This window comes from Balaenoptera acutorostrata, chromosome 13 (assembly GCF_949987535.1).
Source record: "Balaenoptera acutorostrata chromosome 13, mBalAcu1.1, whole genome shotgun sequence".
In the NCBI taxonomy this organism is placed as follows: domain Eukaryota; kingdom Metazoa; phylum Chordata; class Mammalia; order Artiodactyla; family Balaenopteridae; genus Balaenoptera; species Balaenoptera acutorostrata.
This window is the reverse complement of record NC_080076.1, coordinates 30,077,592-30,103,898: the sequence shown is the minus strand read 5'-3', so window position 1 is coordinate 30,103,898 and position 26,307 is coordinate 30,077,592. Positions and strand designations below refer to the sequence as shown.

Genomic DNA, 26,307 nt, shown 5'->3' with positions numbered 1-26,307 from the left:
TGTTATGAATATGTTAGAAAATGCTGAAACAAAAATTCAGGGAAAAGAAATCCTGTGATCAGTTCTGGCATTGATATTTGACTTTAATCATCTATTGCTGTGTAACAAATTATTTCAACACTTAGAGACTTAAAACAACATTTATCATCTCACAGTTCCTGTGTGGGTCAGAAATTCAGGAGTGGCTTAGTTGGAAGCTAAGGGTTTGGGTCAGGGTCTCTCAGAAGGCTGCAAGTTGTTAGTCAGGATCTCAGTCATCTGAAGGTTACCCCAGGGGAGAATCTGCTTCCATGTTCACTCACAGTACCATTGGCAGAATTCAGTTCTCTTCGGGTTGTCACACTGAAGGCCTCAGTTTCTCACTGGCTATTGACCAAACGCTGTCCCCAGGTCTTCACCATGTGGGTCTCTGCAACTTGCTTCATTATAACAAGTACATGAGAAGAGCCAAAGAGAGAGAACAAGCAAGAGGGAAGTCACAGTAGTTATAACCTAATCTCGGAAACAGCATCTTATTGCCTTTGGTGTATTCTATTTGCTAGAAGTGAGTCACTAAGTCCAGCTCGCACACAAGGGAAGCAGATTATAGAAGAATGTGAATATCAGGAGGCCAGGATCATGGGAGACTGTTTAAGAAGCAGTTAATTACAGCTATTAAAATAGATAATAGGATCTTCAACCTAGAAGTATTCTAAGAGATTATTTGATTTCCATAGTAGAAGATAAGAGAACTAAGGTTCTGTAGGCTTAAATGTGTTTCCCCAGATCACATGGCACCAGGTGGCAAAAATGTTTTAATAGAGACTCAGCAGCCTGTGCCTACATCTGTAAAATGGAAGTAATGATTCCTGGGTTGTCTTTCTCTTGTGTTACCGAACTCAGGTCCAGCTGCTCACCACTTGAAAATCAATACCCAAGAGGGAGGCAAGTGTTGGTAGAAAGGAAAGTTTCTTTTAATCAGAATGCCAGCAATCTGGAGAGATGGTGGACTTGGTGTCCCCAAAATTCAACTCCGAAGATTCTGCTCGACCATGAAAGTTTTTAAAGGTAAAAGGAAAGTAATTTCAATTAATCATTGAGTTAGGGGATCAGACTCGTCCCTGTCTCCCACTGCATGCAGGCTTGTCGTCTTCTTGTGACATTTCTTTAGGTGCTATCTTGTTCACCAGTTTTATCACACAGTTTGTTTGCCAGATTACTGAAGGGGAAGCTAAGGAAGAGATCTGGTCATCTGTTAATTACTTATTCTTCATTTCTACTTCTTTAATCTACGGAAAGAACCAACAGGTTAGGCAAGATATTGTTTGATCAAAAGATTTGAAAAGTATGCTAGGGCCGAAAATGAGTAGAGCATGTGGGCACCTGATTTAAAAGTGAGTTACAATGTAGCTTTGATAAATTGACAAGAAAAGAGATTTTCTGCTAAGGACTACTTCCTGCAAAGAATTGCTTACAACCGCCCCCACCCCCGAGCCCCCTGTCAGACATCATTTCATTTCTATGGGATTAGGGACAAAGGTCCACCTTCTGTAACTTCATGTTGAGAAAGAGCATTGAGATCTTAGAGTGAGCAATATCGACATGGGTTTGAAGCATCTCTCTGCCGACAGCTTCAGTTGCTCATTTACATATAAGGGCAGAACAAGCTACAATTATTTTGATGCCCACAAATATGTAGGTTATTATGAGCAATAGTGTTAATCCCATTCTCTCAAGGCCAGTTCTTGGAATTGTGCTAGCCATATATTCAGTACTGCTCAAGATGGCAGCTTATGTCATGGTTGCAGTCTGGTCATCATGCAGTTAGCTTTTCCCCTCTGGTGCCCTTTATTGTACCTGTAAAATACTCAGAAATGTGCATCAGATACTGAATCTGTGACTTTATTGTCTTAATCATTAACTACTTGAACCTGCTATTTTGGGACCGCTGGGAGACTTCAGCTTTTCTACAAACAAGAGGCAGAGGACCTGGAGGAACATTTTTATTTGGTGGGGGGGGAGGGGGTGGCAGAGAGTTCTGTTCAGTTCCACCTCAACAGAAATCTGTGAGAAACTAGAGCAATCCAGAGAGTGAAAATTCTTTAAAGGGATAAAATGATAGCTATTCAAAGTTATATTGTTATAATTATTACTTCTATTAATAATAATGATAGTGGGGCTTAGGCTTAGGACCAATAAATTTGTGAGATAAAATTTCTTTTTACTCCTCCTTTTCCTTTCTTTAATGATGCTCCTAGAAGCTTTGGGGAGATTAATGCATGTGCTTCCTGTTGAGGAAGCCCAAAGAGCTAGACATCCTGTCCCTTCCCACTGGCATGTTTCCAGTGACACTTACTAGGCTTTTCTGTTCCCATTGCACTTCTTCAGAGACTACCAATCTTGAGTTCCATTCCGAGAAGTTCTTCTCTCTCATTATTGGCAAAGCCTATTCAACCTAAACGAAGTATGTTTCCTTCCTAAATAGCCCATGTGTGAAAAGAATGGGTCTGGGATACTGCAGAGAAACAAACATGCTGCCATCACACCTATCCATATTCTAACTGTCACACGAGATGAAGGAAGAGATCCACCACCTCTGTGGAGTCCCCACCACTGGAGTGTTTTCATACATACCTGAAACCTTACCTCGCTTATCCTCTCTGAAGATCCACTTTGTGTTGGACACTTTTTTAAACACTTCATAGGATCATCTTTGATTTTCAAACACACACACTCAAGTGAAGAGATGAGATGAACGAGGCTAGAGAAGGTTAAATCTCTTGGCCAACTTCAAAACCAACAGAAGAACAGGGAATCAGCCCCAGGTGAGTCTGATTCCAAAGCACAAAACTTGTGTTTTTTTCCCACATTACCATGAATTTCAGGTTCTTCATTGTATTCTCCAGTAGATTCTAGGCAGCAAGAAGAAATGAGTTTACCTGATTTGTAACTTCAGTGACTGGCATGGTGTTGGAATTAGTATCAGTTAATAATTAACATGCATTGCTCATTTCAGATATATTTATCATTTTGTCATCCTTTCTAAGATCTTGAGGGCAATATCTTGCCTTATACTCCCCTCAGCAGCCAGACTGCTCCAATATATTACAGATGTGTTGTTTATTTCTCCTCACCTTAACTGTCACCTGACGAGTGACAGGCAAAATCATGAGTTCAGTGACTGTATGTAGAAAAGATTATTTTGCCAGAGATTAAACACCTAACCCCAGTCAGCCAATAAATGTCTGACAATGGATGGCTCCATATCATACTATTCTGAAAAATGAGTGAAGTGGGTGTCCCAATGAATGTTGTTCTTTGCATACAAAGGATGGTACCTCATACTGAGGGCTTCCCTTCAATTTGTTCTAAATAATTTCCTTCACACATCAAACAAGGCAGCCTCTTCTTTTATGTTTCTTGTTGAAAGCCAGTTTATCCGCACATGTGAGGAAAGAAGAGGAAGTCAGGAGTTTCTGGATGGTGTTTACATTTTCTCCTGACATATTTTGTTCCAAAATATTTGTTCTTCCAAGAGTCTGACATAGTATCTTGTTAGTACCCTCAGGCTGTCCACATTTTAACCTTATCCCAGCCTTAAACATCAGCTTCGCTCAATTGTGTATGCAGTTAAAGTGTTTGTTCAAAGAGCTTTCCATCACAAGCACAAAATAATAACCAGGTATCATTTTGTGAATCTATGTTGCCAGCAAAACTCTTCTTGATATTTTCCCAAATTTGCCTCACATTCACTCACCTTCTTTCTACTTCTTGACTCCTTGTCCCCTTCCTTCCTGAAGTATTGAGAACACGAATCTCCCTGTCAAGTTAATTCCTCACTCTTTTGCCAAATGTTCTTTATTTCACTTATTTATTGGGCTCATGCATATCCCCAGAGCTTACAATAATCCAGAGATTCACTGAATTCCAGTTTAGTATTTTCTTTGCCACTGAATTCATCTCTTTATTACCGTTCAAGCTTTAACAGTATGCTTTAGTGCCAGAAAATACAACATTTATCTCACAGCTGAGTGCAAACAAGATATTCCTCCAAATATCTTGCCCTTTATCCAGGAGCTATAAAATACATATATATATATATATATATATATATATATATATATATATATTCTTTGTAACTTAATGTCAGCATCCTAGCTCCAGCTGTGCTGTCTACAATTACAATAACAACCATCATCTGTACAACTTAAGCCTGGTCAAATGTTTACTAAATGCAAACAATGTTGTGGTAATACCTCAATTATCTTTGTGTAAATTTTCAAGAGTATTAAATCATTTGGGTTAAAATATGAAAAGTGGTTTTACATTTGTCGACACTAACATTAAGGAAACCTCACTCACCGGAAATTACTCAAATACATGGAAAATAGAAGTCAGATCACACAAACTCCAAGATGAGTCAGTCAAAAACCAAGATCAGAACTCAACACAGCAGAGCTGGTAGCCTTTGTGTCCCTCCTGGGTGCCTTGGACTCTTGGCTCTAAGGCAGCTCAGTCAGCCCAGTGTCCTATTCCACAAGTAAAGAGCCTCCCTGCCCCCAATACCCAACAAGGCACCTTCATATCTTTGTCTGACAGTGACATACTCTGAGTTAAGTTTTGGTCAAGAGCTAGACCACTGCATCCTCATAACAGAAACATAATGTTTCACCCCTGGGTCAGATTCTCCCAGCTCGGCTTTTGATCAAGAAGCATGTTCAAACAGTTGCTAAGCATCTTATATATAAAACATGCATAATTTTTTTTTGAAAATTGTAAGGATGTAGAGTACAACTTTTAAAAACTTGAAAGCTGTGAAGAAAATTAAAAACAAGCAATTGTTTTTATTTTTATATGTCTTCTAGATATAAAGCCAGTTGATTAGTTTAGAAATGCAGGATTGATTTAAAATACTTATAAAATTCTCAATTTTGGTACAGTGAATTACACAAATGCTCCCCAGATAGCTTTAGGAAACTGAAGTTATTTTTCAAAGGTAATAGAGAATATTGAGTCTTAGATATATATTAAAAAAAAAAGAAGACTAAATATTCTTTGGGTGACTTTTATAATTTTATATTTTATTTCTAAGCTTTTATGTCTCCACAAACAACATTCCGTTGGGTCCTACAAAAGGCAATTTAACTAGACATAAAACAATTTCAGCAAAAAGTCTTCCTTTGTACTCATTATCTAGTAAACTTTCATATTTCCGGAGGTGTTTGGGAAAACTGGTACTGATTCATACAGCAAATAAGTGAAGAATAGAGAAAAAATTCTTGACCCATAGTATTGTGTTCTGCTACCAATTGTACAACCTATTAACAGTGTGATTTAAGGAAAACACCTCAAGCTCTTTGAGTGGCAATTTTTTATCTGAAAAGGAGAATAGAGACAGTCATACAGAGTGCAGTAAGTCAAAAAGAGAAAAACAAATATCGTATATTAATGCATATATATGGAATCTAGAAAAATGGTACAGATGAACCAGTTTGCAAAGCAGAAATAGAGACACAGATGTAGAGAACAAACGTATGGACACCAAGGAGGGAAAGCAGAGGGGGTGGGGTGGTGGTGGTGGGATGAATTGGGAGATTAGGATTGACATATATACACTAATATGTATAAAATAGATAACTAATAAGAACCTGCTGTATAAAAAACAAATAAATAAAATTCAAAAAAAGGAGAATAACAGTATTTTTCTTATCCACCTTATAAGGTTTCTATGAGACTAAAATAAGACAGTGGTCCCCAACCTTTTTGGGACCAGGGACCAGTTTAATGGAAGACAATTTTTCCATGGATGGGGGTGGGGGGATGGTTCAGGCAGTAATGTGAGTGATGGGGAGTGATGGGGATCGGCAGATGAAGCTTTGCTCACTTGCCTGCCACTCACCTCCTACTGTGAAGCCCGGTTCCTCACAGGCTACGGGCTGGGGTTTGGGGACCCCTGAAATAAGATTCCTTGGAATAACTTCCTAGTAAATAATACAACCTATTATTTAAATTATTCATATTCAGGTATCTCCACTACAATGCTGCTTCTTTATTCATGCTGTCCATAGTAATCAGTGAAGATAGATTCTGTTGAATGCAACAAGTTTTGAACACCTTGGTCTGTCAATATTTGCTCACATGTTTTCATTCTAGGTCTAAGTTGTGGAAAGAGCTTTTAATCACAGTTCCCAATAGCCAGAGGGCTATAGCACTAGCAGAGTTCCAGCAGAGCAGATGATAATTCAATCATTATATTAAACATACAACATCATGGCATCTGCAAATAAGGACAGTTTCATATCTTCTTTTCCAGTCTTCACACCTTTATTTTTTTTTTCTTTCCTTATCACACTGGCTAGAACTGTCAGCAAAATGTTGAATCAAAATGTTAATAGAAGGGCTTCCCTGGTGGCGCAGTGGTTGAGAATCTGCCTGCCAATGCAGGGGACACGGGTTCGAGCCCTGGTCTGGGAGGATCCCACATGCCGCGGAGCAACTGGGCCCGTGAGCCACAATTACTGAGCCTGCGCGTCTGGAGCCTGTGCTCCGCAACAAGAGAGGCCGCGATAGTGAAAGTCCCGCGCACCGCGATGAAGAGTGGCCCCCGCTTGCCACAACTAGAGAAAGCCTTCACACAGAAACGAAGACCCAACACAGCCAAAAATAAATAAATAAATTAAAAAAAAATGTTAATAGAAGAAATCTTTATCTCCTGATATCTCACTAGTCTTTGTTTTTTCATCATGCTTTTGAAGATTGCAGAACTAAACACCTGCAATTTGGGTTTTCTGAGGTTTCTTCTTGATTAAATTTTTGTTATGCTTTTTGGCAGGAATACTCCAGAAGTGATATTGTGTTCTTTTCAGTACATAATATTATGCAGTCAAAGATGTTACTAGTGGGCTTCCCTGGTGGCGCAGTGGTTGAGAATCTGCCTGCCAATGCAGGGGACACGGGTTCGAGCCCTGGTCTGGGAAGATCCCACATGCCACGGAGCAACTGGGCCCGTGAGCCACAATTACTGAGCCTGCGCGTCTGGAGCCTGTGCTCCGCAACAAGAGAGGCCGCGATGGTGAGAGGCCCGCGCACCGCGATGAAGAGTGGTCCCCACTTGCCACAACTAGAGAAAGCCCTCGCACAGAAACGAAGACCCAATACAGTCATAAATAAATAAATAAATAAATAAAAGAACGTGAATTTCTTAAAAAAAAAAAAAAAAAAAAGATGTTACTAGTGAGTTCAATTTCAATCATCACTTGCCTAAGGCGTTGTCTGCCAGATTTTGCCACTGTAAAGTTATCTTTCCATTTGTTAATTAATAAATATATTAATGAATTTTGAACTATTGGGGAATCCTGTGAATCCTCAATATTTAACCCACTATTTTACTCATTTGTCAATGATTCTGGCCTCAATCAATTTTATGATGATGGTTGCCAAATAGTGATTTTCTACTTCTATCTTTTCTTCTATATTTAATTATTGGCCTTCTACAGTGAAGAAGAGCTTCATCATTTTATTTGTTTGTTTTTTACAGCAGTGTGGACTTACAGAATCTTTTTTTTTAATGATTTTTTTTTATTGGAGTAAAATTGCTTTGCAATGTTGTGTTAGATTCTGTTGTACAGTGAATTGAATCAGCTATATGTATACCTATATCTCCTCCCTCTTGGACCTCCCTTCCACCCCCCCATCCCACCCCTGGTCATCACAGAGCACTGAGCTGATCTCCCTGTGTTATACAGCAGGTTCCCAATAGCTATCTATTTTACACATGGTAGTGTATTTATGTCAAACCTAATCTCCCAATTAGTCTCACCCTCCCCTTCCCCCACCGTGCCCACATGTCCATTCTCTACATCTACATCTCTATTCCTGCCTTACAAATAGGTTCATCTGTACCATTTTTCTAGATTCCACATATATGCGTTAATATACGATATTTGTTCTTCTCTTTCTGGTTTACTTCACTCTGTATGACAGACTCTAGGTCCATCCACATCTCTACAAATAACCCAATTTCATTATTTCATTCAATTGGTTATAGTTCACCATCGTTATTAATTTTGAGCTTAAATTGTCCCAGATTTGACCAGTAGGAGCTCCTCAAGTTGGCTCTCTGTCCATTTGATATGTCACCATTATTTCTTAAGCACTTCTTTACTTTCTTACACAGCAAGATGTTTCAAGTTTATCATACTTTCCTTCCCTGGTCGTGGGATCAGCCACTTTCCCAAAGCGTCCTGGTTCCCTTCAGTAGAGAATGGGACTGGAAGCCATAATTTGCTGCTAGGTATTGTTGTTGTTACTTATAGGTTTTTTACACTAATTTGTTTTTAATCTAGTCTGCAAGTCTTAATCTTTTGTTGGACTATTTATTCTATTTACATTAAATATAACTATTGACATCTCAATTTGTTCCATTTTAATAATAAATAAAATAATTTAGTTGTTATCCTAGGTATTAAAACATGCACCATTCCCTGCTTAGTGTATTTAAAAGTGTATAATATGTTAAAAACTTACAAGATATTAACTAAATATACTCTTCTCCCTCTCCTGTGTTAATGTTTTCATGAATTTTCCATTCATATATATTTCAAACCTCATAACATATTATTTTAAACACTAAATATTTATTAGAATTACCCACATATTTACCCTTTCCAATGTTCTTTCTTTCTCTGTACAAGCATTTTCCTCTGTTTCAAAAACCCTGTTTAATATTTCTTTTCATACCAATCTGCTAGTAATAGATGTCTCAGGCCTTATTTGTCTAAAAGAATTTTTATTTCACATTTATTTTTGAAGGGTTTTTGATGGGTTTAAAGTTTTAAGTTGAGAGTTATTTTCTTTCTGATGTCATTCCACTGTTTTTCTGAGGATGGCTTCTGTCTTATTCTTACTACTTTGAAAGTAATCTGTGTTAATCTCTGGCTGCTTTGAAATTTTTCTCTTGTCTTTAGTTTTCTGCAGTTATACTATTATATATCAAGTATTATGGGTTGAATTGTATCCCCCAATAAAGATATGCTCAAGGCCTAATCCCTAATACCTCAGAACATGATTTCATTTGGGTACAGTCTTTACTTTACTTTACATTTCCTAAAATGAGATCTTTAGGGTCCTAATCCAATATGACTGGTGTCCTTACAAAAAGAGGAGATTTGAGCACAGAGACAGACACACAGAGGGTGGGTGATGTGAAGACACATAGGGAGAACTCCACGTGAAGAAGGAGTGTTAGAGGGCTTCCCTGGTGGCGCAGTGGTTGAGAATCTGCCTGCCAATGCAGGGGACACGGGTTCGAGCCCTGGTCTGGGAAGATCCCACATGCCGCGGAGCAACTAAGCCCGTGAGCCACAACTACTGAGCCTGCGCGTCTGGAGCCTGTGCTCCTCAACAAGAGAGGCCGCGACAGTGAAAGGCCCGCGCACCGCGATGAACAGTGGCCCCCGCTTGCTGCAACTAGAGAAAGCCCTCACACAGAAACGAAGACCCAACACAGCCAAAAAATAAATAAATAAATAAATAAATTTATAAAAAAAAAAAAAAGAAGGAGTGTTAGAAAAATGCATCTACCTGCCAAAGAGTACCTGAAGCTACCAGAAGACTGGAGAGAGGCATGAAACAGATCCTTCCCTTCCAACACCTTGATTTCAGACTTATGGCTCCCAGAACTGTAAGACAGTAAGTTTCCATTGTCTTAAGCCACTCCATTTGTGGTACTGTGTTACAGCAGCCCTTGGAAACTGATACACAAGGTATGGTTTTCTCTACATTTTTCTTGCCTATTATGCTGGTCTGAAATGTCAATGCACCATTAGCACAAAGCAGTTATCCTACCTGAGGACTAGAGCACTTTGGAATGTAGGATTTGATGTCTTTAGCAAATTTGGAGAAATTTTTGGACATTATCTCTTCACATATTCCTTCTATCCTACTCTCTTTTCTCTCTTTCTGAAATAACAGTATATGTTAGACTTCTTCACCATAGCACATATGTCTCTTACAATACTTTCTGTATTTTATTTTATTTTCTTCTCTGTGTGCTTCCGTCTAGGTTTGTTCTAATATCTATTTCTTGTTCACTAATTCTCTAGTCTGTTTCCCTGTTAGTAAAACACATCAATTTATTAAAGTCTTATATCTAGTTATTGTACTTTTCACTTCTAATTTTCATTTCATTCTGTTTTATAGATCCCAATTCTTTGATTACATTATCTATAGTTTTATCTTACATGTATTAATTATAATTATTTTAAAGACCATATCTGATCTTTCTAAATTGTGAATATCTATTTTCCATTTATGCTTTTGGTTTTCAGTCATTCAGCCTTGTTTCTTGGCTTACTTGGTAACTTTTGATTGAATACTGGGTATTTCTTTTTTTTTTAATTTTTTTTATTGCATTTTTATTTATTTATTTATTTATTTATTTATTTATTTATTTTTGGCTGTGTTGGGTCTTCGTTTCTGTGCAAGGGCTTTCTCTAGTTGTGGCAAGTGGTGGCCACTCTTCATCGCGGTGCACGGGCCTCTCACTATCACGGCCTCTCTTGTTGTGGAGCACAGGCTCCAGGTGCACGGGCTCAGTAGTTGTGGCACACGGGCCCAGTTGCTCCACGGCATGTGGAATCTTCCCAGACCAGGGCTCGAACCCTTGTCCCCTGCATTGGCAGGCAGATTCTCAACCACTGCGCCACCAGGGAAGCTCCCAAATACTGGGTATTTCTTATAAAAAATTAGAGTGACTCTATATGATGCTGTCTTTCTTCAAATAGACAGTGTTGGCTATAAGCTTGATCCAGTTGGGGCTTTCCTATTTCAGATTAACCTTTACTTCTTGGGTGTAACACTTCAATATATCTCATCACAAAGCCTGGGGTGTTCATAAGGATGGCTCTTCCATGATTGGCTCTGAATGCTAAACCTTGACACCCTAGTACCATGAGACTGCAAAGTCTCTGCTAAATTTTTGACCTCTTAGCAGCAGATTTTTTGCATAATTTTTGACAGTGTTGCCCCCTACAAGCACTATTTTGGAGAAAACAAATGTCTTGGAAAATTTTCCAAAAAAGATTCAGGTTCACCTCTGTTATTTCCTTTTCTATGAGATCTTTCCCTTCAAATAATGACTGTCTTGATTGCTCTGAACTCTGTCTCTCTAACCCTGTGAGGCTGCCAAAAGTGCTAGACTGCCATTTTCTGTTTGGCTTTGGTTCCATAATCTGTGAATCAGCAAAGGCCCTGAGGAGGAAAATGCAGCCATAAATGCCAAACTCACTTCAATGAAATTCATTTCTCCTCAGGATCTTGGACCTTAATGCCTGGTTGCCTTAGATGCTTTCTAATGTTTTCAAAGAACTGCTTTTCTTCTCCCAACCCCCAAATCTAACTCATAAATTTCTTGGTGGAAGGTTCTTTTGGTACCATCTATACCATCATAGGCAGAAGTAGAAGTGTTCCCTACTTTTTGAATCCTATAACAAAGAAAATGATAATTTTTGCCTTGCTGCCCTAAGGAATATTTGAAGTTAATTTAACCTGGAGAAATGGAAAGTAATAGGAAAGGAAAATTATTAATTATTTTAGTAACTTACTCACCAAATCTTCACTGAGTACACAGTTTGTATGAGGCATTGTTCAGAAAGAAAGAAAGAGAAAGAAAGAAAGAACGAAAGAAAGAAAGAAAAGAAAGAAAGAAAGAAAGAAAAGAAAGAAAGAAGAAACAAAGGAAGGAAGGAAGAAAGAAAGAAGGAAGGAAGGAAGGAAAGAAAGAGAGAAAGAGAGAAAGGGGGAGGGAGGAAGGGAAGGAGGGAAGTGGGAAGGAACTCCCTATTCACATGGAGTTTTTATTCTAATGAATTTAAATGGATTGATATGTAAGTAAAAATTTTTCAGATAATGATAACTGCCTTTGTAAGCAGACCATTTAGGGGGGGTCCCCAGAGAAAGAGAACCAGGAATGGCTTTCTTGACATAAGAGAACCCATTTTAGCCTAAGCCATTTTGTGACCTAAGCCTGGCCACAATGCTTGCCCTTGAACAGTTCTCACTAATTAATGATTTAAAGGAGGGGATGCAGAAACAAGGGAGAAGCAGTCAAGAAACAATAGTGCAGCTTTGGGGCAGGGTCCTGGTTCCTCAAGGAACATACATAATAATATATCTTTGAGTTCTCCAGGAACTAAGGCCCACACCCAGGTGGAGGATGGAATTATGATGTTGACCCTTCTGACTTCAGTCAACTACAGCTTGGACTCCGTTGACTTTTGCCCCAATTCTATGCTGAAATCCCCTCTGCTCAAGTCCTCTCATGAATGTGCAAATACCCTTAGCTTAAAGCTTCCCCAGTTTTGTTGTTCAGGAAGACACTGCTTTGGGAAAGATCCCAGTGTTCTCCTTACTTGCTACAAGTAATAATAAATCCTTCCTTCTCCCACGTTTTGGCTTGGTTTTGTCTATTGGCTCAACACCCACCAAGAGGTGAACCCAGTTTTTGGGTAACACCTTGCAGAGATTAAAATAAGATAAAAAATGACTGAGTACCCAGGAGAAGATGGCGGAAGAGTAAGACATGGAGATCACCTTCCTCCCCACAGATACATCAGAAATACATCTAAACGTGGAACTGCTCCTATAGAACACCCACTGAACACTGCCAGAAGACCTCAGACCTCCCAAAAGGCAAGAAACTCCCCACGTACCTGGGTAGGGCAAAAGGAAAAAGAAAAAACAGAGACAAAAGAATAGGGACGGGACCTGCGCCAGTGGGAGGGAGCTGTGAAGGAGGAAAGGTTTCCACATACTAGGAAACCCCTTCGCAGGCAGAGACTGCGGGTGGCGGAGAGGGGAAGCTTCGCCTCCACAGAGGAGAGCACAGCAACAGGGGTGCAGAGGGCAAAACAGAGAGATTCCCACACAGAGGATCAGTGCTGACCAGCACTCACCTGCCCGAGAGGCTTGTCTGCTCACCCGCCAGGGTGGGCTGCGGCTGGGAGCTGAGGCTCCGGCTTCGGTCGGATTGCAGGGAGAGGACTGGGATGGCGGCGTGAACACAGCCTGAAGGGGTTAGCACACCACAGCTAGACAGGAGGGAGTCCGGGAAAAGGTCTGGAGCTGCCAAACAGGCAAGAGACTTTTTCTTGCCTCTTTGTTTCCTGGTGCGCTAGGAGAGGGGATTCAGAGTGCCACCTAAACGAGCTCCAGAGATGGGCGCGAGCCGCAGCTATCAGCGCGGACCCCAGAGATGGGCATGAGACGCTAAGGCTGCTGCTGCTGCCACCAAGAATCCTGTGTGCGAGCACAGGTCACTATCCACACCTCCCCTCACGGGAGACTGTGCAGCCCGCCACTGCCAGGGTCCCGTGATCCAGAGACAACTTCCCCGGGAGAACGCATGGCGTGCCTCAGGCTGCTGCAACGTCATGCCGACCTCTGCCGCCGCAGGCTCTCCATGCATCTGTACCCCTCTCTCCCCCCGCCTGAGTGAGCCTGAGCCCCGAATCAGCTGCTCCATGAACCCCGTCCTGTCTGAGCGAAGAACAGATGCCCTCAGGCGACCTACACGCAGAGGCGGGTCCAAATCCAAAGCTGAAACCTGGGAGCTGTGCGAACAAAGAAGAGAAAGGGAAATTTCTCCCAGCAGCCTCAGAAGCAGCGGATTAAAACTCCACAATCAACTTGATGTACCCTGCATCTGTGGAATACCTGAATAGACAACGAATCATCACAAATTGAGGAGGTGGACTTTGGGAGGAATGATATATTATTTTTTCCCCTTTTCCTCTTTTTGTGAGTGTGTATGTGTATGCTTCTGTGTGAGATTTTGTCTGTATAGCTTTGCTTTCACCATTTGTCTTACGGTTCTGACTGTCCGGGTTTTTTTTGTTGTTTTTTTTTACTTAAAAAAATTGTTTTTTCTTAATAATTATTTTTAATTTTAATAACTTTATTTTATTTCATCTTACTTTATTTTATTTTATCCTCTTTCTTTCTTTCTTTCCATTTTTTCTCCCTTTTATTCTGAGCTGTGTGGATGAAAGGCTTTTGGTGCTCCAGCCAGGCATCAGGGCTGAGCCTCTTAGGTGGGAAAACCAACTTCAGGACACTGGTCCATAAGAGACCTCCCAGCTCCATGTAATACCAAATGGCAAAAATCTCCCAGAGATCTCCATCTCAACAGCAAGACCCAGCTTCACTCAATGACCAGCAAGCTACAGTGCTGGACACCCTAGGCCAAACAACTAGCAAGACAGGAACACAATCCCACCCATTAGCAGAGAGACTGCCTAAAATCATAATAAGGCCACAGACACCCCAAAACACACCACCAGACGTGGACCTGCCCACCAGAAGGACAAGATCCAGCCTCATCCACCAGAACACAGGCACCAGTCCCCTCCACCAGGAAGCCTACACAACCCACTGAACCAACCTTAGCCACTGGGGACAGACACCAAAAACAATGGGAACTACGAACCTGTAGCCTGTGAAAAGGAGACCCAAAACACAGTAAGTTAAGCAAAATGAGAAGACAGAAAAACACACAGCACATGAAGGAGCAAGGTAAAAACTGACCAGACCTAACAAATGAAGGGGAAATAGGCAGTCTACCTGAAAAAGAATTCAGAATACTGATAGTAAAGATGATCCAAAATCTTGGAAATAGAAGAGACAAAATGCAAGAAACATTTAACAAGGACCTAGAAGAACTAAAGAGTAACCAAGCAATGATGAACAACACAATAAATGAAATTAAAAATACTCTAGAAGGGATCAATAGCAGAATAACTGAGGCAGAAGAACGGATAAGTGACCTGGAAGATAAAATAGTGGAAATAACTACTGCAGAGCAGAATAAAGAAAAAAGAATGAAAAGAACTGAAGACAGTCTCAGAGACCTCTGGGACAACATTAAACGCACCAACATTCGAATTATAGGGGTCCCAGAAGAAGAAGAGAAAAAGAAAGGGACTAAGAACATAGTTGAAGAGATTACAGTTGAAAACTTCCCTAATATGAGAAAGGAAATAGTTAACCAAGTCCTGGAAGCACAGATAGTCCCATACAGGATAAATCGAAGGAGAAACACGCCAAGACACATATTAATCAAACTATCAATAATTAAATATAAAGAAAACATATTAAAAGCAGCAAGGGATAAACAACAAATAACACACAAGGGAATCCCCATAAGGTTAACAGCTGATCTTTCAACAGAAACTCTGCAAGCCACAAGGGAGTGGCAGGACATATTTAAAGTGATGAAGGAGAAAAACCTACAACCAAGATTAATCTACCCAGCAAGGATCTCATTCAGATTTGATGGAGAAATTAAAACCTTTACAGACAAGCAAAAGCTGAGAGAACTCAGCACCACCAAACCAGCTTTCCAACAAATGCTAAAGGAACTTCTCTAGGCAAGAAACAGAAGAGAAGGAAAACACCTACAATAACAAACCCAAAACATTTAAGAAAATGGGAATAGGAACATACCTATTGATAATTACCTTAAATGTAAATGGATTAAATGCTCCAAACAAAAGACACAGACTGGCTGAATGGATACAAAAACAAGACCCATATATATGCTGTCTACAAGAGACCCACTTCAGACCTAGGGATACATACAGACTGAACGTGACGGGATGGAAAATTATATTGCATGCAAATGGAATTCAATAGAAAGCTGGAGTAGCAATTCTCATATCAGACAAAATAGACTTTAAAATAAAGACTATTACAAGAGACAAAGAAGGACACTACATAATGATCAAGGGATCAATCTGAGAAGAAGATATAACACTTGGAAATATCTATGCACCCAACATAGGAGCACCTCAATACATAAGGCAAATACTAACAGCCATGAAAGGGGAAATCAACAGTAACACAGTCATAATAGGGGACTTTAACGTCCCACTTTCACCAATGGACAGATCATCCAAAATGAAAATAAATAAGGAAACACAAGCTTTAAATGATACATTAAACAAGATGGACTTAATTGATATTTATAGGACATTCCACCAAAAAACAACAGAATACACATTTTTCTCAAGTGCTCATGGAACATTCTCCAGGATATCTTGGGTCAAAAATCAAGCCTTGGTAAATTTAAGAAAATTGAAATTGTATCAAGTATCATTTCCGACCACAACGCTATGAGACTAGATATCAATTACAGGAAAAGATCTGTAAAAAATACAACACATGGAGGCTACACAATACACTACTTAATAACGAAGTGATCACTGAAGAAATCAAAGGGGAAATCAAAAAATACCTAGAAACAAATGACAATGGAGACACAACGACCCAAAACCTATGGGATGCGGCAAAAGCAGTTCTAAGAGAGAAGTTTATAACAATACAATCCTACCTTAAGAAACAGGAAACATCTCCAATAAACAACCTAACCTTGCACCTAAAGCAATTAGAGAATGAAGAACAAAAAAACCCCAAAGTTAGCAGAAAGAAATAAATCATAAATATCAGATCAGAAATAAATGAAAAAGAAAGGAAGGAAATGATAGCAAAGATCAATAAAACTAAAAGCTGGTTCTTTGAGAAGATGAACAAAATTGATAAACCATTAGCCAGACTCATCAAGAAAAAAAGGGAGAAGACTCAAATCAATAGAATTAGTAATGAAAAAGGAGAAGTAACCACTGACACTGCAGAAATACAAACGATCATGAGAGATTACTACAAGCAACTCTATGCCAATAAAATGGACAACCTGGAAGAAATGGACAAATTCTTAGAAATGCACAACCTGCCGGGACTGAACCAGGAAGAAATAGAAAATATGAACAGACCAATCACAAGCACTGAAATTGAAACTGTGATTAAAAATATTCCAACAAACAAAAGCCCAGGACCAGATGGCTTCACAGGCGAATTCTACCAAACATTTAGAGAAGAGCTAACACCTATCCTTCTCAAACTCTTCCAAAATATTGCAGAGGGAGGAACACTCCTCAACTCATTCTACGAGGCCACCATCACCCTGATACCAAAACCAGACAAAGATGTCACAAAGAAAGAAAACTACAGGCCAATACCACTGATGAACATAGATGCAATAACCCTCAACAAAATAGTAGCAAACAGAATCCAACAGCACATTAAAAGGATCATACATCATGATCAACTGGGGTTTGTTCCAGGAATGCAAGGATTCTTCAAAAAACGCAAATCAATCAACGTGATACACCATATTAACAAATTGAAGGAGAAAAACCATATGATCATCTCAATAGATGCAGAGAAATCTTTCGACAAAATTCAACACCCATTTATGATAAAAGCCCTGCAGAAAGTAGGCATAGAGGGAACTTTCCTCAACATAATAAAGGCCATATATGACAAACCCACAGCCAACATTGTTCTCAATGGTGAAAAACTAAAACCATTTCCTCTAAGATCAGGAAGAAGACAAGGTTGCCCACTATCACCACTATTATTCAGCATAGTTTTGGAAGTTTTAGCCACAGCAATCAGAGAAGAAAAAGAAATAAAAGGAATCCAAATCGGAAAAGAAGAAGTAAAGCTGTCACTGTTTGCAGACAACATGATTGTATACATAGAGAATCCTAAAGATGCTACCAGAAAACTACTAGAGCTAATCAATGAACTTGGTAAAGTAGCAGGATACAAAATTAATGCACAGAAATCTCTTGCATTTCTATACACAAATGATGAAAAATCTGAAAGTGAAATTAAGAAAACACTCCCATTTACCACTGCAACAAAAAGAATAAAATATCTAGGAATAAACCTACCTAAGGAGACAAAAGACCTGTATGCAGAAAATTATAAGTCATTGATGAAAGAAATTAAAGATGATACAAATAGATGGAGAGATATACCATGTTCTTGGATTGGAAGAATCAACACTGTGAAAAGGACTCTAGTACCCAAAGCAATCTACAGATTCAATGCAATCCCTATCAAACTACCACTGGCATTTTTCACAGAACTAGAACAAAAACTTTCACAATTTGTATGGAAACACAAAAGACCCCGAATAGCCAAAGCAATCTTGAGAAAGAAAAATGGAGCTGGAGTAATCAGGCTCCCTGACTTCAGACTATACTACAAAGCTATAGTAATCAAGACAGTTTGGTACTGGCACAGAAACAGAAACATAGATCAATGGAACAGGATAGAAAGCCCAGAGATAAACCCATGCACATATGATCACCTTATCTTTGATAAAGGAGGCAAGCATATACAGTGGAGAAAAGACAGCCTCTTCAATAAGTGGTGCTGGGAAAACCGGACAGGTACATGTAAAAGTATGAAATTAGAACACTCCCTGACACCATACACAAAAATAAACTCAAAATGGATTAAAGACCTAAATGTAAGGCCAGACACTATCAAACTCTTAGAGGAAAACATAGGCAGAACACTCTATGACATAAATCACAGCAAGATCCTTTTTGACCCACCTCCTAGAGAAATGGAAATAAAAACAAAAATAAACAAATGGGACCTAACGAAACTTAAAAGCTTTTGCACAGCAAAGGAAACCATAAACAAGACCGAAAGACAACCCTCAGAATGGGAGAAAATATTTGCAAATGAAGCAACTGACAAAGGATTAATCTCCAAGATTTACAAGCAGCTCATGCAGCTCAATAACAAAACAACAAACAGCCCAATCCAAAAATGGACAGAAGACTTAAATACACATTTCTCCAAAGAAGATATACAGATTGCCAACAAACACATGAAAGAATGCTCAACATCATTAGTCATTAGAGAAATGCAAATCAAAACTACAAATAGATATCATCTCACACCAGTCTGAATGGCCATTATCAAAAAATCTAGAAACAATAAATGCTGGAGAGGGTGTGGAGAAAAGGGAACACTCTTGCACTGTTAGTGGGAATGTAAATTCATACAGCCACTATGGAGAACAGTATGGAGGTTCCTTAAAATACTACAAATAGAACTACCATACGACCCAGAAATCCCACTACTGAGCTTATACCCTGAGAAAACCATAATTCAAAAAGAGTCATGTACCAAAATGTTCATTGCAGCTCTATTTACAATAGCCAGGACATGGAAGCAACCTAAGTGTGCATCATCGGATGAATGGATAAAGTAGATGTGGCACATATATACAATGGAATATTACTCAGCCATAAAAAGAAACGAAATTGAGTTATTTATAGTGAGGTGGATGGAGTTAGAGTCTGTCATACAGAGTGAAGTAAGTCAGAAAGAGAAAAACAAATACAGTATGCTAACACATATATATGTAATCTAAGGGGAAAAAAAAAAGTCATGAAGAACCTAGTGGCAAGATGGGAATAAAGACACAGACCTACTAGAGAATGGACTTGAGGATATGGGGAGGGGGAAGGGTAATCTGTGACAAAGTGAGAGAGTGGCATGGACATATATACACTACTAAACGTAAAATAGATAGCTAGTTGGAAGCAACCGTATAGCACAGGGAGATCAGCTCTGTGCTTTGTGACCACCTAGATGGGTGGGATAGGGAGGGTGGGAGGGAGGGAGATGCAAGAGGGAAGAGATATGGGAACATATGTATATGTATAACTGATTCACTTTGTTATATAGCAGAAACTAACACACCATTGTAAAGCAATTATACTCCAATAAAGATGTTAAAAAAAAAAATGACTTCTTTTTTTTTAAATGCTTAGGAAAGTTTTAAAAAAATATTTTATTTATCTATTTATTTTAATCTCAGAGCTCTGTATAGTCCTGAAAATATTGGAAACAATATAAATGGTCAGCAATAGATAAATAGTAATATAAAATCAAGCTTATTTATTATATGGAAAATTATACAGCCAATAAAATGTTTACAACATTTCATGGCAGAGAATATACTGGCATTACAATTTTGAGTGAAAAAGTCACAAGAGAAATTTTTATATACACCATGTTACAACTGTGAAAAATATTCAGAGACAAAAAGTTGAAAGAAATATTAATGCTGACTTCTTGTGTAAAGAGAAATATTTTTCTACTTGTTCTTTGAAATTTAATTTTTTTTAATTGAATGAAAGGTTTTTGTAAATTCTATAGTGCTTTATAATTTTCAAAAGTTTCACACAGATGATTTCATATAATCCCATGATAACACTTTTTTTTCTCCCCTACCCATATATTGCCCCCCGCTTCCTTGTCCCCACTACTAGTAACTATTAGTTTTTTTTCTATATCTGAGAGTCTGCTTCTTTTTGTTTGTTTGTTTTATTCACTAGTTTGTGTATTTCTTAGATTCCACATATAAGTGATATACAGTATTTGTCTTTCTCTGTCTGACTTATTTCACTTAGCATAGTGCCATCCAAGTCCATCCATGTTGCTGCAATAGGAAAAATTTCATTTTTTAATGGTTGAGTAGTATTCCACTGTGTGTGTGTGTGTGTGTGTGTGTGTGTATGTGTGTGTATCACATCTTCTTTACCCACTCATCTGTTGGCAGACACTTAGCTTGCTTTCATACCTTGGCAATTGAAAATAATTCTGTATGAACATTGAGGTGCATATATCTTGTCAAATTAGTGTTTTGTTTTGTTTTGTTTTCAGATATATACTCAGGAGTGGAATTGCTGGTCATATGGTAGTTCTATTTTTAGCTTTTTGAGAAATTTCTATACTGTTTTGCACAGTGGAGGCGCTAATTTACAACCCCATCAAGAGTGTACAAGGGTTCCCTTTTCTTCATGTCCTCACAAACATTTGTTATTTGTGTTCTTTTATTCACATAGATCAATGGAACAGAATAGAGATCTCAGAATTAAATCTGCACACTTAGTCAATTAATCTATGACAAAGGAGGCAAGAACATAAAATGGAGAAAAATCTCTTCAATAAGTGGTGCTGGGAAAACTGGAAAGCTAGATGTAAAAGAATGAAATTTGAACATTCTCTAACACCATATAGAAAAATAAACTCAAAGTGGATTGAAGACCTAAATGTAAGACCAGATACTATAAAACTCCTAGAGAAAAACATAGGCAGAACACTCTGACATAAATCACTGCGATATATATTTTTTTGGATCTGTCTCCTAAAGCAAAGGAAATAAAAGCAAAACTAAACAAAAGGGATCTAATTAAGCTTAAAAGCTTTTGCACAGCAAAGTAAACCATCAACAAAATGAAAAGACATCCTGCTGAATGGGAGAAGATAATTTGCAAAGGGTATGACTGATAAGGAGTTACTATCCAACATATGTAAATAGCTCATACACCTCAACATCAAAAAAACAAACAACTCAATTAAAAGCTGGGCAGAAGAACTGAATAACCATTTTTCCAAAGAGGGAATGCAGGTGGCCAACAGGCTGATGAAAAGATGCTCAATATTGCTAATTATCAGGGAAAATGCAAGTCAAAACCACAATGAGATATCACCTCACAGAGGTCAGAATGTCTGTCATCAAAAAGAATGACTATTTTGGATTAAGGGATCAAGCAAAGGTTTTCTGAGGGGATGATACTGAAACTGAGATCTGAATGACAAGAAGATAGCAACCATCTGAAGACTGAAGGGACTAATAATCCAAACCAAGGGAATAGCTAATGCAAAGGTAAGCCCCAAGACAGAAATGAATAAGGTAAACAGAAATATTAATGCCAACAACTGTTCTATGAGACTTTTCTATTTCTCTACTTTTTGATCTCCTCACCAGTCCCTCCTATTGGAAAACCTAATAGGAACCTGGCTAGCAATGGAGATTGGGAAATGTGGTTTGCAGACTCTTAGCCCTAATAGTACATAGCAGAATATAGAAGGGTAAATTTTGACTGAGAAACAGCAGTTTAAAAACTAGCACAGTCCATCCTTTTTGGTTACTCATACACTTCTACACATATTTAATCTTCTAAACAGTGACAATAGCATCATGTTTACACCATACAGGATGCAACCATCCTTTATACAAATCACGATATTCTCACCATCCCAAAAAAAGGTTGACACAAAACTCTGAAATTTACTGTTCTTATCTTCAAGTGATGTTAATTCTATTTATAGTTAAATCACAATTCTAAGTTTTGCAACCTACAGTCTAAATTTAAAACTTAACCACAATCAATGATTCCTATGTAAAATAGTGAGATGGGAGAAGGGAAAATATTTAATGTATTGTTGTCATGTAACAGTGTTAAGGAACAAGCGGGTAAGAGATTATGTTTAACTGTAACTAGTCATGCAGCCATACTTGATATTACAACTTCCATTAATCATTACTATTTCCTGTTTTTCTTAGCCTCAACCAGCCCCACAATTCATGGGGATCCTTTATTTGGGGGTAAACCAAGCTGTCATTCCTGAGTGATCTGAATCTAACTATATTTGGTTGTTGAGGTCTCCATTAACATTTGACTTGAAAACATTAAGAGATCCCTGAGTTTCAGATAGATTCTGTTCTGTCCTATTGTAGGGAAGCAATTATTTTTCCTCTTCATAATCAGGATCAATCAAATTAACCAGTAAAATAAGCTTTGTTCTTTGTTTGTTCTGTGCCAAAAGTGTGTCAGGCTCAACTTCCAGTTCAATCAAATTATTGATTCCCCTGGTGAAAGCATCCCTCTGTTGAGAACCAAGGACTCTAAATCAGTAGAGTCCAAAGTTACATGGCCAGTAAGTAAAAGTTTTACATTATACACTATCTGAACACACGTCCTCCACTAACTATGTGCTCAGGAGGGTCCAGAGGAGACATAGAGTAATGTATAAGAAAGGGGACACTGCCACTCTGAAAAAGTTATGTGATATTTGTCCTTTGTAGGCCAGGGATGATGATGAGATATGTTGCGATTGACACAGGCTCCCTAATTTCACTTGGAATGATGGTATCTCAGAAAGACAGGTTCCACATGGCAGCCCTTAACCGACAGAGACAAAGTGGGCACAATTATCACAGTGAGCAACAGAAATAGAGTTGTACCTGGAATGTGGCACACAGAATTTCTGGAGGATCCTTGGAAGTGACTAACTGAACATGCTTTCCTTAAAAATAGATGGATGTCTTATGCTAACAGTGGTTTATCTATATGTTACAGTGCTTAAAAACACTTCCTGAACTCCAAATGGGAAGATGCTATTTTTAAAATGGTGTAAGGAAACCTGGAGTGGGAAGAAATTAGCAAGGATGGCTGAGTTTTGTTATGTTTTTTATTTATTTATTTATTTATTTATTTATTTATTTATTTATTTATTTATGGCTGTGTTGGGTCTTCGTTGTTGCACGCAGGCTTTCTCTAGTTGTGGCAAGCGGGGGCTACTCTTTGTTGCGATGTGCAATGCGGTAGCTTCTCTTGTTGTGGGGCACGGGCTCTAGGCATACGGGCTTCAGTAGTTGTGGCACGCGGGCTCAGTAGTTGTGGTGCATGGGCTTAGTTGCTCTGAGGCATGTGGAATCTTCCTAGACCAGGGCTCGAACCCATGTCTCCTGCATTGGCAAGTGGATTCTTAACCACTGCACCACCAGGGAAGTCCTAGGATGGCTAAGTTTTAACTGAGACTGCATTATTGAATCTGGCATGATCATGGGAAAGAGATCATTTGGGATCTCATCTTTTATCATTTTAAAATAAGAAAAATAAAATGACTTAAAATGATAATAATAGCTAGTACATATGGAACACCTACAATGTACTATACTGTCCTAACACTTAACATTTATTATCTCATCCATTCCTTTTATGAGATTGGTCATATTGTTAAAACCATCTTGCAGATAAGGCAACTGAAACACAGAGAGGTGAATAATCTATCCAAGTCTCAACATCTAGTAAGTAGCAGTCCAGAGTTTTAAATCTAGTTTAATACCACTAAATCATGGGCGAAACCCCTTGAACCCTGGTTTCAGTGTAAGTGGTTTTCTTTTCCATGTCTGCTGTATGATCTCACAATGGCCCAAGGTAATTCCCAGGAATGACAAATTTTAGGGAAACAGAAACCAGCTTTCTGCAATTTGGCTGAGTGTGTAACTTAACTGAGGTGGACTAAATTGGCTGTAAATTCTTTGACTAGGCATCAATGCCCCACAGCCTTCCGGGCACTAGAACAAAAATAGCTAAGTGCATAATGATCACCACAGGGACAATTGCCCTAACATATCCATGTGCCAGAACACACGGGAAAGGAAGAGAAATAATTTCCTATCAACATCCGCAATCATTCTGGGAGATTACTTCATGATTGCCAAAGTAGAAACAGGGTGATGAGTAGGTGGGAAGGCTGGGAATAATAGGACATCATAAAACAGCTTGGCATCATGAGATTAGGCATGGGACACTTGTGCTCTAGTCCTGCCTTGGACTCTAAACTGCTGTACAATGTTGAACTTGTAATCATCATGGAATATTAGAGCTAAAGGGACCATCATCATGTTCAAACTGCTTATTTTAGAGATAAGAATATGAAAGTCCAAAGAAGTACAACAAAACCAGTGCTCAACCATTCTGAATCCCCAGATTTTCCTACTATTCACACTGCACCCCACTGTAGGCCCAGGCCCTCCATCATTATGAGCATCAATTTCCTCATCTAGAGAATGGAAATAGCCTTAGATACTCTACCTACCTACTATAGATTACTTTATAAGATCAAATGAGATAACGTATGGGAAAGTGTTTTTGAAAGTATATACCATGGAAATACCACTTGTTCTGGGGTTTGGGTATGTAACATTTCCTTCTCACTGTGTCACCATTTCGACAGTCTTCAGCAAGAGTGCCCAAAAATGACTCCAGAAACAGACCTGGAATTTAAAGAGAGACACACATCATTTAAGGTCAATCAACAGGTTAGAACTAAGAAGAATGGAAAGAAGTATGGGAAATTTTAAGTAGGTGGTGGGGGGTGTACTTTTAAAGAGTTATTTTGTAAACCACAAAATATTCTCTGCAGGGACATATTTACTACTCTACTGCTTACATCACTTAAGTTCACACCAGAGAGAGCACTTATTAATGAAGCACATGGGGTGATCTACCAGCAGCATGGAAAGCAAGCAAAGGTGTTCTTGGTGGGCTTTGTCTGTTGGTTTGTCTTATCTGCTCTTTAGCTTGGGCACAATTGTTCCTATAGGGCCTAGTCATCCCTGATGTCTTCAGTCAGCCAAGTTTTAAATAACAGTGTGTTTTGCCCAAGTGTTTGCATTTACTATACAGCCATTTTTCTCTCAGCTTTCATTCAACACTTATTATGAGCCAGAGACTTCACACTGTGCTTTTTGTGTATTACCTAATTTAACTCTCTCAACAGCATGATAAAGTAGGTGCTATTGTAATCCTCACTGAATAGGTTAAAAACCTGAGGCTGGGGGAGGAGCCAGCACGTGGAGGAGCAAAGATTAAAATCAAGACTAGAGCCTGAACTTTTAACACCCTGCCATATTGCTTTCCTGTGTTTTGCCAGATTGTTTCATTGTCTTAAGCTACAATTTCAACCCACCTTGAATGAATGAATCACTCAAGGAATGAATCACTCAAGTTACTTTCCAAGTGCACAATACTATTTTTACAAATATTTAATAAACCCTTGTGTTGAGAAATCAAGCTTACTCTTCTGCATGGCTTTACCAGGAAAAAACAGGCTCAATGGCTGAAAAATATCAAGAGCCAGATTTTAGCTTAATGTGGGAAAGAATTTTGTATTCATTGGAGTGGTCCATTGAGTGGAACTAGCTATTTTAGGAGTATAGCAAGCAGAAGTTATTGTTCAAACAGAGGTTGTGATGCCAAAAACATGGCCTCTGTGTACTGGTGGCAAATCGAATCTTGGAGACAGAGTTTTGGGTAAAGTAGAAAATAAGAGTTTTATTGCTTGGCCAGGCAAATGGGGACACAGCAGGCTCATGAACTCAAAAACTGTGTCTCCAATCTAGGGGATTTGGTGAGGAGATTTACAGCAAGGTTTCAAGGGCAGGGTTGCTGATAAGGATCAGAGTGTGTCAGGGCCTGCATTTCTTTAATCTGGCCTCAGGTGGTCTCCCGATGAGATTTTGTGGTTTTCAGGGTTATCAAACTGTGACCTTCTCTCTGGAATGAAGAATGCTTCATCAAGTAGTTAACATCTTCCATTTGTTGGGGGATTTAGTTCTACAGAAGAGCTCAACAATATTGTTATGTGTATCCCTTGAGGTGGAACCAGGACCCTGCCTCAAGGCTGCACTATTCTTTCTTGGCTGCTCCTTCCTTGTTTCTATATCACCTTCCTTCCCTGATTAGCAACTGTTTGAACCTGCCCTTTGGAACTCAGGGAAGTTCATGGAGGCTGAAGCCTATTTCCTAAAAACAAGAAACAGGG

General features: G+C 38.9%; 1 long non-coding RNA gene across 2 annotated transcripts; it reads right to left on the bottom strand.

Moving 5' to 3' along the window:
- On the bottom strand, positions 1-24,747 carry LOC130704653 (uncharacterized). 2 transcript variants are annotated; one of them, XR_009005096.1, is made up of 3 exons: positions 24,647-24,747; positions 2,614-2,891; positions 1-1,268 (listed from the first exon to the last, which is right to left on the bottom strand). It is a non-coding gene; the product is annotated as an uncharacterized LOC130704653 (long non-coding RNA). The 2 variants fall into 2 exon arrangements; XR_009005097.1 differs by having other exon boundaries at positions 2,626-2,891.
- Positions 24,748-26,307: the final 1,560 nt, after the last annotated feature.